Genomic DNA, 14,864 nt, shown 5'->3' on the forward strand with positions numbered 1-14,864 from the left:
GACAGAAATAGAAACACTTTCTGCTTTCATTACTTATCCACTTTAAGCTTAACACTGGTGTATGAAGGCGATGCACCGTGCACTAAACAAGGACATGCAACTTATTGTGGAGTCATCTACTTCTCATTCAAAGATCACTCGGACATTAAGACCCTGAATCACTACCTGCTGCACTCCTAAGTACAGCTGCAGCATCAAAGAAAGTTATCATTCATAATAATTCAAAAATTTGCTTTGGGAACAAACCTGTAATCTCATCCTCATTTACAAATTGCTTAATTCTGTTCTCCACATAAATCACTGATACATCAAAGCCAGTGGTGAAGAACCAGGGGCCCCGTGCTGCACTTATAGATACACACTGGACCTTTTAGAAGATGTTTAACTGTTTATGTCACTGTTCAACAATCTCTGGGTAAAACCCATCATAACTCTCAGAGCAGAGCAGCATGCAACACAGGAGTCAGAGGCCTCACTCACTGCCTTTGTTTCTAGTTTGCAGCCGTGCCCACGCTCAAATATGCTCTCTCTCCCTCTCTCTCTCTCTAAGCCCCCTTCCCAAAATATCTCTCACACGCTACACTCTTGCCTTTCATCCCACCTCCACCCCTTGCCTCTTTGTCTTCGCCCCCTACCACCCCTCTTTGCCCAGCCACTAGTGAATTAGCATTTTTCCACAGCTTTACTTTTGTCTTAGTTAACCCTCCCCACTGCCACTGCCACCCCACCGCAGCCTTCTCTATCTGCTGATATGTGGCCTGTCATTAATCTGCAACACAGCCCCAAATGACCCCCCTAAAAACCAGGCCACTGCTTAGAAAAGGGGGTCTCTTCACTTCTCATTAAGAGCCACCCCCATCCCATACCCCTACTCCCCCCTCCCCATCGCTAGTGCGCTCTTTTGCTGTAATCGCACGCAGTCATTAGCATGGCGTCCCTGTTTGGGTCCTGCTGTGTGTTATTAGGTCAGGCAGGGGGACCAACGCCCCTCTTTTTTGTCAGGGATGGCTTTTAGAGAATCAAAATGTGATACCTATTCAGCCTCTTCACCTAACTCTCATCCCCCTGCACCAAACTCCCTGCTATGAAGCTGCATCCAAAATCAGCCCAGCTCTCATCTCTCTGTGCCTACCTCGTGCCAAGTCTGAGCAAGCACTGTGCCACCCTACAGCCCCCCCCACCCCCCACACCCTACAGTCTCTCTGCCTCTCAGTCAGACGTGTTGATGAGACTTGAAGCCGTCCAATCTTGGGCACACTACACAAGTCACAAGGCTCTCAGCTGAGTCAGTCTCAGCCCTCAGTCTGCCACCCAGACTGTGGTGAACTCAGTCTAACACCTAACAAAGCCCATACAGCTTTACTTCACTGTGGTTTTCAGAGATTTAACTTAACTCATGATGATCAGCAAAGGATGAGGCATGGGAAAAACCTGCTAAGGGTAGTAGCACATGTAGGCTGACACATACACACTGAATACACTTGAGCACATATGCACAGTCTGCCTTGAATCCAAAATGCCAGTCACAGTAGTGTGATGTAACCAAAATATATCTTCAAAATGTAATTCAATAAGTGTGACTGCTCAGGACTTTAACTTAGGTCTTGTCCACACAGAAACGGAGCTTCTCCCAAAACAATCTTTTTCATGTTCATTTTGAAAAAAGTTTTCCATAAACACAGCATCGTTTCAACAAATATCTGTGAACAAACAGATTGATTGATTTGATTTATTTGATTTATTGGTCCCCATGGGGAGAGTCGTCTTCACTGACTGTACGTTACAATGAAGGACAACATTGTAAGGCAAGGCATCTTTATTTATATAGCGCATTTCATACCAAGGCAACTCAATGTGCTTTACATGAAGACAGAACATTTTTAAAAGAAGAACAGCATAAAACAGCATAAAAACAAAAAACACAGAGTTAAAAACATGAGCAAAGAAGAATAAAAAAGTAAAATAAAAGGAAATAGATAAAGTTTAAAGTTCTTAAAAAGAGCTCAGCTATAAGCACATGAAAAGATAAATGTTTTTAACCTGGATTTAAAAGTGGTTACAGTTGGGGCTGATCTCAGTTCTGCTGGTAGTTTGTTCCAGTTGTGTGCAGCATCACAGCTAAATGCTGCTTCACCATGTCTGGTCTGAACTCTGAGCTCCACTATCTGGCCTGAGTCAGTAGATCTCAGAGCTCTACTGAGTTTATTCTCTACTAACATGTAATTCATGTGTTCTGGACCTAAACCATTCAGTGATTTGTAGACCAGTAGCAGAACTTTAAAATATATTCTGTAGCTGACTGGGAGCCAATGTAAGGTCTTAAGAACTCACAAGACAGACAACAGCAGTAATTATATACACAGCAACAGTAAGAGCATACACAACAATAGTGACAAAATACGTGACGACACAGTGCAATAGCGGACAGACAGATCAGCGGGGCCTGCTGTTCAGGGCAGCTATAGCTGCAGGGATCAGACTTCTCCCAAGGCGAGCCCTCCTAAACTTAAGGGTTCTGTACCTGCGCCCTAGTGGGATGATGTATTGGTGCAGTGGGTGAGTGATGTCTTGTACTATGGTGTTTGCTAAGCGAATGATGGACTTTCTGTTTAGCTCTGAGAGGTTGGGTGTGGGGAGACCAATGATTTTAACAGCTGTGTTTGTGATGCGTGTGAGTTTGGCCCGGTTGGTGACGGAAAGCACAGTGAAGAAACATGTGGAACAGTACAGAAGGATGGGTTGAATGATGCTTTGATAGAGTGACAACAGGAGGTAAGGTGCAACGTATAGTCCTTTAAGTTTGCGAATGGCTGACAGTCTTTGTTGGCTTCTTTTTTGGATGTCTGTGGTGTGCTGATCAAAGGTGAGTTTATTGTCCAGAGTTATTCCCAAGTATTTGAATGCGTCCACTGTATAATATACTCATGACAAAATCATCACACTGCATATAAGAACACCTGCGCGCAAGATTTCGCTGCCATTTGCTCACTCGCTGTATGTCAGGATGTGATGTTAGACTGTCAGAGAGCAACAGACTGACCCTCAAATGTGCGGACACACTTTGATTTAATAACAAACAAGTAGGCTATATTTATGTTTGCCACATTTTTCATTCAGCTCTTAGTGAAACAAGTAAGCTCCTCATCTTAATGCTATTGATACGCACCACCTGCATGCTCAGCAAACACTTATTCAACGCAAAATATATTGGATCACTTCAATTGAAACAGAATTGGATCAATGCAACTGAAATGAATGGAACGTTGTGTTTCATTACAACTTTATTTTTGTAGTTTAGGCCTCATTCCTGTTAATAATATTGCACAGGAAACTGTGTGTGAACCAGCACTGCATGTAGTTGAACATTGGGGGTTAAAAATGAACATTTGGGTAATCCAATATCCATATAATTGTCTGACTGCTTCTAATCCTATCTCACATCACAACAACACACTAATGTTCTCCAAAGATCTTAAGAGAAACAGACAAGTTGGACAATAATTCCCTCTCGTCACTATCTTTAACGTTATTCATTGTTATTTGAAATTAATTTTGTTAATATTGAATATGATAATTATAACAGCATTCAAATGGCAGTACATGGGCATTGGTACTCATTTCTGGGTACCTTAATGTTTGATACTTAATTTGAAGATATCGAATCATACTACATTTCTGTATACATACTGTAGCTGAATATATGAATAAATTGAAGTGGCCTCCCAACCCACATCATACTTGTCACCAACAAAAGACCCAACAAAAGACCCCCAAAGTCCTTTCTGGTGGAAACAGTGGATCCCAGAAAACACTGTCAAACTGGTCATTGATATTCAGCCTCTGACTAAAGTGCATGTTTTCTCTTGGGGTGTCAGAGAGACTTATTGTCCGCCTCCATCAGCTCTTGAAAACCACTCTCCCTCCCACCCCTGGGCCCAGATCGGACAAACCTGACCTTGGTGTCAACCTCCCCTGCACCCCACCCTGAGACCCCTTCTCCAAGCCGTGGAGTTGGGATGCAATTTTTCTGCTGCAGCATTGTGGGAAAGAGAGAAAGAGAGAGAAAGAAAAGGTGGGGTGAGTGTGTGTATATGTATGTGTGTGTGAGGGGGGTCACATCCCCAATCAGTGATGTAAAACAGAACCTTTGTCAGAGTGGCAGGGAAAAAAACCCTGATTAATGCAACTGGGTGTTTGTTTGAGAGATGAAAGGGGAGAAAGGGGGAGGGGGAGGGGGCAGCATAGAATGTAGAGTGAGAGAGAAGAATCAGGGCATGAGAAGGTTCTCGACGCATTTGAGAGTCTGTTCAATGTCCAGCAGAGGAGGTCTGCTGAAGAGATATTTCACAGCTGACAAGTCTCTGTGTGTGTGTCCGTGTGTGGGTATGTGTGTGTGTGTGTTTCCATGTGTGGAAATATGTTATGTAACCTCCTCTCTGGGGAAAAGAGAGGGGAAGGTCAGACTGAGGGAGGAGAAGAGAAGAAGAGGGGAGTGGCAGGAGTGGGGGGAAAAAAGGAAAGAAAAACTTTTCCTCTCAGTTCATCTTATTGGTATGAGGTATGTGTGAGTTTGTATGATTTCACTGTATGACCTCTCTCTGTTGCTCTGCCGTCCCTCATTCATGTATTAACACAATATCCTTCTCTCCTACACACACCATGCTTCTTACATAAACACCCCAACACATACTATTCCTGTATACAAGTACATCTCCAACCCTAATATAAATGTCATATAGATTCCTTTTAGCCATGACTGTGTGAGTGAGTGAGTGAGTGAGTGAGTGAGTGAGTGAGTGAGTGAGTGAGTGAGTGAGTGAGTGAGTGAGTGAGTGAGTGAGTGAGTGAGTGAGTGAGTGAGTGAGTGAGTGAGTGAGTGAGTGAGTGAATGAGCCATGAGTTGCACCAAGCATTCGTCCAGTGCATTTCTAAGGTTGTTAGGCCACATCCTAAATTATGCATTCATTCAAGCCTTGATAAAAGATAAAACAGGTGAATTCTATAAATGTTTGCTCCTCTTATACAGTTGTCATGGAGATGATAAGCCTAGACCACAACCATGTCTTGTACAATGCTGTAAACATGTTCATTTAAGCAGCATCTTCTAACAGGTGAATAATGAAGCAACACCACCAAAGAACTGCAATTCCTCAATTGACCACTTGAGGCTTGCTCTAAACACAGACTCTCCATCACGTTAAAATGACTTCCTCCACTTAAACCAGACATGGGGGAACCCAGGTTGGAGAGTCTATGTCCACACACGACCAACCTCTTCGCCTATGTTTTTGGATCAGCCAAAAGTTGGGCAGAGTCAGGTGCTGCCAGAGGGGAACTGAACCCTTTGAACCTTGAAGGTATTTAGTGAAGGCCTATGGACAAATATTGAAAGATTTTTTGTGCTTGTAATTAGTTATTATATTTATTTATTCATTTGTTTGATTATTTGGTAACACTTTACTTGACGCCTATCTCTATAACACATTATAACCATTGTATTATAGCACTGTATAACTATAATTATAAACACAACACTAACACAAATTATCATAATGCTTCATAACAATAATCATAACACACTATAAAGCATTTTATCATGACTTATAAGGTCAGGTTTTATAATAGGTTAATTGTTAGTAACTCACTGACAATGAACACATCGATAATGCATTATAAATATAGTTATAATGTGTTATAATTGGCTTATAAACGTGTATAACTATCATTATAAACACTCATTAATTATCATAAGGCCTTATAACATTAAGCATAAGACATCATAGAGCATTTTATAATGGCTTATAAGATCTTAGTATTATAATAGAGTTATAATGCTCTATAATGTGTTGTGCTAATTGTTATAAAGTCTTATGTGATTTATGAGTGTTTATAATGATAGTTATACACGTTTATAAGACACTTATAACACATTGTAACTATATTTATAGTGAATTATAAATGTGGGCATTGTCAGCGAGTTACTAACAATTATAACGTATTATAATACCTGACCTTATAAGTCATGATAAAATGCTTTATAGTGTGTTATGATGATTGTTATAAAGCATTATAATCATTTATGAGTGTTTATAACTATAGTTATAAAGTGCTATAACTGCATTATACCTCATTATAGTAAGTATGGTTATAATGTGTTATAGAGATAGGCGTCAAGTAAAGTGTTACCAATTATTTCTTTGTATTTGGAATAATAGTAATCTTTTCTAGATTACTGTTATCTTGGCAGACTATAATATACTATAACAGAACAGGGGGATGCCCCTCACCTGGCCGCTTGGAGACCTTCCCCTAGTGCAGACAGCACTAATAGGTTAATCAGCTGTTTATATAGACTGTGCCATCTGAAATATACCCATTGTGGATCGCAGCAGAGCTTTAAAGGAGCTGTATGCAAGACTGTGAACTGTTGCTGCAGTCAAATTCAAAATTCTGTAGCACATTGTTTCCCCTCCCCCGCGCCCCCAGACTTGTGGTTGCCAGATAACCACACACTAACCTCTGCCCTGCTCCAGCTTTGTGGCCATGGCACCCCGAGACTCACTCACACAGTCTCTACAGTCTCAAAGTAAAGATCATCATGCCTCTCTATGATAGACTGCATTAGTTCATACCTGCAGTCAGAGGGATAAGGCAGCAGTACATCTATATCTGTTATCATAGTAAACATAGCTCCTATGTGTTCACGTTTGAACAGGTTGTTGATGAATATTTAGCTTTTTACTCTGACTGTTTTATTGCTCTGACTCACAGTAACTACGAGTGGAGTTCACATCAGCTCAGGTGATCTGCAGGTTATTGTTTCACTTCTCCACTCTGATGCTACGCCCCATGTGTGCGTGTAGCGCTGACACATACAGACACACACACTGTTACCCTGCATCTACAGGAGCCTTAGTGCATGTTCTTGATGCCGTAGATGAGCCGACAGAGACGTGTTACAGCAGAAAAAAGCAGCTCCGTGTTTTCACAGTTAGAGTTTTCTCCTCCTCTTTCTGACCATCGGATCATAACACACGACGACCGGAGACAACTGACCAGGCCGGACTAATCTCATGAACCGCTCCGCACGTTCACCATCACTTTATTTACCATCTGCTCCATTTCACAACATTTCCTCCCTGATTTCCAACTTTCACTTTGTAATTCTTCCCTTTAGCTGATTCAGTTCAAACTAACTCACGAAGGGAGGCGGTGTATCAGAGTGACAGGCCGCTTATTTCTCCCATATGATATCAAGAAAATACAGATAATCGATCAAAATGTCATCCCAAGCTCAATTGGAGATCCCAGCCATAGCCGCAGCTCAGTTGTAGCTTACTGTAACTGGCAGCCGGGAGGCCAAAATGCCACTGACGCTGTGATTGGGAGAGAGCGGTGGGTGGGCCAAACACAAAAATCTAAACATAAACATGATTTGTGGGCTGCAAGTAAAATTTTTAAATATGCATATTCTGGCTGTAGCTACTATTGCTGTCAGTTAGATCAGTATTTAAAATGAACATGATTCCATAGTCTCTGGTGACATATTGAGTGATTTTATGATTACTTGCCATAGATTTCTTACACACAGCTCCTTTAACATCAACAACTCCAAACCAGTGCAACCCATCTGGTCTTAACAACTCATTCCTCATAGAACTCTGGATGGCATGTTGACCACAGTGTGTTAGCCAGCCTAGCTAGGCCAGCTAACGTCAGCTAACAGTTAAAGTTGGATTTTCTGTGTTTTACAGAAATGTTACAACAACTTCATGACTTTTAACCTCTAGAATGAATTTACTCCTGGGTTTGTTTACACCTGTCAACCCCGTGTCTATGGCAGAGGGGGTCTCACAATAATGTAAAATTTGATCACTGCAGTTAATAGCTATGTGGTTGAAGATGTTTCTGATAATAGATGAATAGAAACTCTACATCTTTGCTTCACCTGCCATGAGGGAAGCAGAATATATTTGACTGTGCACAAGCTCCTGGTTGTTGGCTCATTGTGAACGTTGTGTGTGATTTTAGGTTGACCTCTGTTCAATTTATTTCCTGTAGCCTATGTAGCTTTCTGTCAGAGGGCATATGACACAGCATATTTCAATGATTCCTCATGTGGGTGTATATAACCTGAAGGGTCACTGATGTAGGCTACAGATAAATATCTTCACCATTGTTTTAGTTTAGATGTGTCTGTTTTTCTGGGTAAGCATGGCACTTTTCATAATGAACCCATTTGTCCTGCTGTAGTGACAAAATAACTACGAAACAAAGTCATTTCTACAGCCACTGTTGCATTCCTGCCTTCTGTCTGTATATTACAGTAATGACTGTCATCTGCCATGTTAAAGATTATTGTCTTGTCATGTTACTTCCTTGCACATTGGCCCCAATGGAACTCACATTCTTTTGGGGTGTCTGATAGGCTTGGCCTGTCTTTGTAGGCTACTGTGTTGGAAGAAGGAAATTCTGTTTTATTTTGAAGTGAGCTGAGAGAGAATTGAGAAAGAGAGGGCATGGCATTATTAGTTGTTGTGTAAAATTTGCAACTGCTTTTTCCTGGAGCACACAAACAATAAAATAAGAAAAAAACAACAACTCATGTTTAGATTAAGAATTGCACTTCAAACTAATTTGAGAACAACCCAAATAGAATTCAGTTTTCTGGGGTATATGACTTCATTATCTAAAAGATACAGAATCATTTAACTCACAATAAACTTTCATCATTTTGTCTGCATTTGTTATACAGTGAGCCCTACGTATGAATCATGCATGCAGGATATGTCGACCAACAGTGCAGTGTGTCAGTGTGAGAGACATTGTTTACAAGTGCTGTGTCCTGCATAAGAGTGCGAGGGCCCGTTCATAGCTGCTTGCAGCTTTAATTTTCATTGAAGCCCATATGCTTGAATGTGAATCACATCTGGCCATCAGTTTTACACATCCTGCCCAAAACAGTTCATTCAGGTCTGTGCTTTGGAAACCCTCTGTCTTTCTCACACTGTTTCACTGAGCCCTCGTGTGTGCCATTAAGCAACTCTTTTATGATGTGAACATGTTAATATTGCCACAAATAAATGAAGTCAAACCCCCGGTCCTAGTGGGACTGGGGGAATTTGGGGTCTGTTGGCTACAGTTAGACCACAGGTTACTGTCCTAATCAAAATGTAGTTTTGCACTGAGTCACCACTCTTGGGTGGCGTCACATTATTGAGGGATGTGTAATGTTATGTGTCATCCCCCAGGATCGATCAAACAGTGTTAAGGGTAATTATGATACTAGTTGATGTCATTTTGGATTTATCATATAATCCTAAATAATTTGCCTTTTATGTAACCCGTCTTGTATTACATTCTGTTATTCTTTTGGAATGTTTTGAGATCGTGTTGCCATTACTTCTTGTCTCATGAAATGTGTACCAATAAAATTGTGGGTGCTTTCATGCCAAGTTGAGCCAGCAGGAATACAAGAAAGCTGAGCAGTTGAGACTCATTGAAAAGCCAACAGGATTCCAGACCCCCTTGTAAAAACGAAGGGAGAGAGAGAGAGTGAAAACACTTTTGATGACATCTCCCTTCTTTGGCTCTTCATGTCCTGTAATGCTCATGTATAAATTCTCAAGGGGAAAAAATAAGTAGGAGCTGTAATGGCTCTCTGCTTAGTTCTCAACTTGGCTTCGTTAAAAGAACCAGCAAAGACGGGAAAAGGAGTGGAGGGGTGGAGGGGTGGGGGGCGGTTGTAGCTGGATCCCCTAAACCCCATCCATGTGTTTATACTGTAACGGGGGGAGGGGAACCAGTGTGAGTGTGTGTGTGTGTGTGTGTGTGTGTGTGTGTGTGTGTGTGTGTGTGTGTGTGTGTGTGTGTGTGTGTTTCTGACTCAGAGCCGTGCTCCACAGCCCATAATTAATGGTCCCTGATGGAGGTGGGGCCAGACAATAGGAGCCTTTCAGCAGGGCCATGGGGCCCCAGTCCCGTACCCGTCCTGGCCCGTCCTGCAGGCACATTGTTACCCTGCTGTAACTTCTGCCAGCTGGGCCGAGAGGGAAACTTTAACATAGCAGGGGCCAGAAACACTACAGCCCAGGGTCCTCCGCCTTTGTGTGTGTGTGTGTGTGTGTGTGTGTGTGTGTGTGTGTGTGTGTGTGTGTGTGTGTGTGTGTGATGTGATGCATCTCACCAAATTCGATTAGGGAACCAAAAACACATGAGAGTGGAGTGTACAGCAAGAGATCAAAGAGCAGCAAGAAGAAGTAGGACACATATATATTCACAAACATTACATAACAGTGTCTTTGAATGACAGAATTATTTTTAATCTCACTATATGTATATATACATATATATATAATAAGGAAAAAATAATGAAGCATCCCTGAAATTATTCTATTATTTATTTATTTTTTGTTTTTTTAATGGTCAAACACAACTTTTATGAAGTGCCACCATTCATTATTTTCATTAAATGTTATTTAATAGGAAGGTGGGAGGTTTTTCTCTACTTTTGTTTCTGAAGACCTTTTGATGAACACTAGGGGGCGGTGTTCCTATACAAGTAAGAGAGTTGCTACTACCACCACCACCCATCATCCTGTATGAGTCAGACTGGCTTTCTGCTCGGTCATTGGAGGCCAGACCATTAGACAGGGGCCTAACAGAAAGGCATCTAACCCTGTCCTGTCTGTAGTAGTCCTTCTAATGATGTCCTGTTATATAACTTCACTCTCTCTTATCATTACTTGCTTTATTGTCCTAATTGTGATCACTGTGTTCTCCTGTCACTGTGGAATCCATCACAGAAAACAAGTAAATACAACCAAACTGACTTTATCCCTTGCCTTTCTCTCAGTGTAATCATAGTTCTCTGTATGCATGGAAACGTTGATGTGGTTGTATGAGTCCGTGTACACACGCTTGTGTACATTTAATCCTGTGAAAGCATGTCTGTACATGCCTTGTGTAATAATAACCCCATCCACCTATATTTAGAATGACCAATTTATGACATCCATACTAGTGTAATCTCCCAGCCCTGCTGGCTCCATCAACTGCCACGAATAAGGTGCTGCAAGTTCTGTATAAGTTACTTTACGTTACACGTGTTACATTATAGAACTGTATGTTTTATATTATGTCACATGTAACGTAAAAGTATGTCATGTCATTAGCATTATATACAATATACTAAAGAAGGTCAAGTTCATGTTCGTGTCATTATGAACGTCCTCCTCCCCAACTGCAGGAACCGTCCCACTCTGCTATTGTGCATAAATCTGGATGTGAGTTACCTAGGATGACAGGGGGAACAGGGTAGGACCAAGAGCCCCTTAATCTGCCCTGTGGAAGCCTTAATCCTATTACTGTGTGAGGGAGCAGGAGCCCCAGGATGCTGTAGCTCGCTGCCCACAGCCCAGTGACAAAGCTCATGTCTGGCCTTTGAGGCGGGAGTTCACCTTTATGGTGCTTCATCTGGTTTCCTGGAGTTGTGACAGTATTTATAAACTGAATGTTGTTTCGGTGTAAGGATGGCCTCCACATAGAAACTTTATTGAATATGATTCCGAGCAATACATGTAGCATAAATTGGGAATTAAATTCAAGCAGTTAAGAGTCCAAATTGTGGTTCACATGCACCTCATTAAGCTACTTTTCAAATTGTGCTATTCTTGAGGCAATTAAAATCTGGCATCATTTCAATTCAAGGATGCTTCAAATCAAATAATGTTATTACCACTGCAGCTGTCATTCCACAACACCAGCTATTCAGTGGAAACAAGTACAAATGCATGTCAGTTTATACATTAAGACTAGCAGTTACAAAGTCATTATCACATGAAATGTGACCTGTAGGAAACAGTGTTTTTCCAGTTGGTGTGAGTTCAAGCCTACCAGAATACTTTAACTGTTTTTATAGGAAATAATAGTCATATCCTGGATTCAGCCCAGTGTATTGTTTGTTTATGTTTCCACTTTTATTCACTGTAGCCACACTGGCATTTGAGCTTCCTGTCCCATGGTGCTGCTATATGCGGGCCTGCTTTCTCTGTGTTTGGTGTAACTTTAGTATTTGATGGGTCCAATATCTTGTCTGTGTGATTTAATCTAGTGTCACACTGAAGGTGTGCTGACAGTTTTTACTGCACTGGGGGTGTGTGTGTGCAGATATGACTCTGTGAGTGTGAGACTGACCTGATAGCTTGAGGTTCAGCAGCAGACATCAGCCTGTGAGGGAGTATGTGAGAGTGAATGGGTGGATGCACATGTATGTATACATTTCTGTATTGGTTTATCAGTCTACACAGGCAGTCATTTAGGGATCAAATTTCATTGAATCCCATGTTCCTTCCCAGGCTGCACCGTTTTTTCCCAAGCAGCTGCTTTGCATTCTTGGATGGTATTACTGTGCGCTTGGATGTATATGGCTGGATGTCTTTGAATCTGTGCATAGAACTGTGACTGTGCCAGACAAATGCTCACATGCTACATTCGTGTGCTGCTTATATATTCAACCAGTCAGGGGCTTTTTTATTTTATTCTAGCCAAAGCAAAGCAGAGCTGAGGATGAGAAGAGGAGATATATATATATATATGTATATATGTTTTATGACAGGAATGCAAATGCCTGAATGAGGCTGTCTCTGTATTAGGTGAGGTCAAATACTTTGTGTACATAAGCATTCAAGTTTTTCGCAGCCTCCTTTATAGTTTTACATAATTAACCAACTAGGTCAGAGCTTCCAAACCAGCACAAACCAAAATTGGGTTTCCCTGAAAAGTGTGTAAAGGGGGACAAAAGGGGCCTGCATAGTCTGGTGACAAAAGGATTTTTGCTTTTACTTCTCTGTGTTGACACCCTCCTCTTGGTATGTCTGTCAGTAAAGTGTGTGTCTCACTTCTTCACCTGGCCCATTGTAGAATTCTTGCATAATGCGATTATCTAGGTCACAATCTTGTGGCAGGCTAAAATTTGAGGCCTGATGATGATGCCTGAAGTGCTTAGGAACCTCTGCTGTGGGTTACTGACCTTGAAATTTCTGCTATGCATGCATAGTTGGGTCAGCTTTTACGTGTCAGTCTGAGCATGTGTGTGACTTTTGACATTTTGAGCAGGTACCTATAACCATTGCTTTATACACGGGGCGTTGAGTGGCGCAGGAGGTTAAACAGGGGCCCCATGTATAGAGGCTACAGTCCTCACTGCAGGCGGCCCTAGTTCGAATCCCGCATTTCCTGTCTCTCTCAACTGCTCTATGTAATAAAGCCCAAAAATATACTTATATAAAAGGTAGTAGGTCAATCTTAAAGGGATATTTCAACATTTTGGCAAATTCGCCCATTGCCATAATCCCTATAGTCTTAGACGTAGGTTCATTACCTTTAATTGTCGGTGCAAGTTGTTTTTCGATTGGCGGGGCAGAGACGTGAGCTGCTCAGTTAACGCTACAGAGGCATATGGTCTTTCTGGGTTTCCCACATCAAACTCATCAAATACACAATCCAACAACTCCAAAACACTCTCATGGACAAGTTGTGACAACCCCGTCTCATAATGTTACATTATTATTTCATAGCGTGGTGAATGTGCAGGTCACTTGTCCAACAGAGCGTTTTGGAGTTGTTGGATTATGTATTTGATGAGTTGGATGGGGGAAACCTGGAAATACCATATGCCTCCATAGCGTAGCTCTGAGCAGCTTGTATCTCTGCCCCGCCGATCGAAAAACAGCTTGCATCGACAATTAAAGGTAATGAACCTACTGCTATGACTATAGGGATTATGGCAATGAGTGAATTTGCCAAAATGTTGAAATATCCCTTTAATGTCTTATTCTGTGTATGTGGGGTTTTTCTTCTCAGACCTATGCACACTCATGTACAGCATGTGCTTGGTTCTAATTGTCTGTCCTGTCTGCCCACATTAGCAGCCTGTTTGTTCCACAGGCCTGATGTTTGTCCTGGGCCCCCGTAAAACCATGCCCAGCTCAAGATGGGAGGAAAGATACGGGAGGGGTCGACAAGTGGTGGTGGCCCATGTTGGTGTGTGTGTGTGTGTGTGTGTATGGCGGGTAGGGTCTTGCCATTGTGCCTGGCCCCTAATGGGATCAGAGGGGAGCAGCAGCGTAAGGGGGATAAGGTCAAGCTGATGTGCTGCCAACTTTGGTTAACCACAAGTAGACCCAAACTCCAGCAGGACAGGTGCTCTCTCACGCCATCGTTCCCACTCTCCCGTTACCCCACTATTCTCTTTCTGTTCGCCCCCCCCTCTATTTCCAACTCATTTTCCTCTCATTTTATTGTCCTTTTCTTCCTCTGCTTCCCACCTGCCAAACACTCCTTCTGTCTCCATGATGGAACTACAATGCAGCCTGGAGCAACAATTCTTCAAGGTTAATTTCACTAATCAAACTGAAAACACAGTCTGTAACATACTGTTAGGGCCTGGGTGTCTGCAGTTATATCCCCACAAAACTTCGTCCCTGATCACATGTTGGAAATTCTACAACAATGTTTCCATCCTGACTCCAAGTTGGTCAGAAGTCAATGTGTCAAGTTGAAAAGCTGAAAAAAACAAACAAACTGTAATAGTGAAGCATCACTGCCAGGCAACATCCGTTTCTTATCTCTCCAACAGCTCATCTTGACTCTGTCTTCTTACCATATCACTAGGGATGTGAATCTTTGGGTGTCTCAGCACAGGCTTGGACGGTATTACGGTAATACCGTATACTGCAGGTGTTTAAAAATAGCAACGGTATCAGTTTCAATACCGTCATGAAAAAATGCAATGCACTATAGATAAGGATGAGTCATTTAATGCCTAACATTGATTATATGTCCAGTAGCACTTATACATTCCG

The 14,864-nt window shown here is 41.9% G+C and overlaps 1 protein-coding gene across 1 annotated transcript in view; it reads right to left on the minus strand.

Moving 5' to 3' along the window:
* Positions 1 to 469: 469 nt before the first annotated feature.
* Positions 470 to 14,864, minus strand: part of zfp36l2 (ZFP36 like 2 zinc finger CCCH-type) — a 74,571-nt gene continuing 60,176 nt past the window's right edge. The window contains exon 3 of the transcript XR_015037786.1: positions 470 to 483. The gene's annotated coding sequence lies outside the window, so the exon portion shown is untranslated. The remainder of the gene's footprint in view (positions 484 to 14,864) is intronic.

This window comes from Trachurus japonicus, chromosome 15 (genome assembly GCF_045865225.1).
Source record: "Trachurus japonicus isolate A0001 chromosome 15, Traja_1.0".
In the NCBI taxonomy this organism is placed as follows: Eukaryota; Metazoa; Chordata; class Actinopteri; order Carangiformes; family Carangidae; genus Trachurus; species Trachurus japonicus.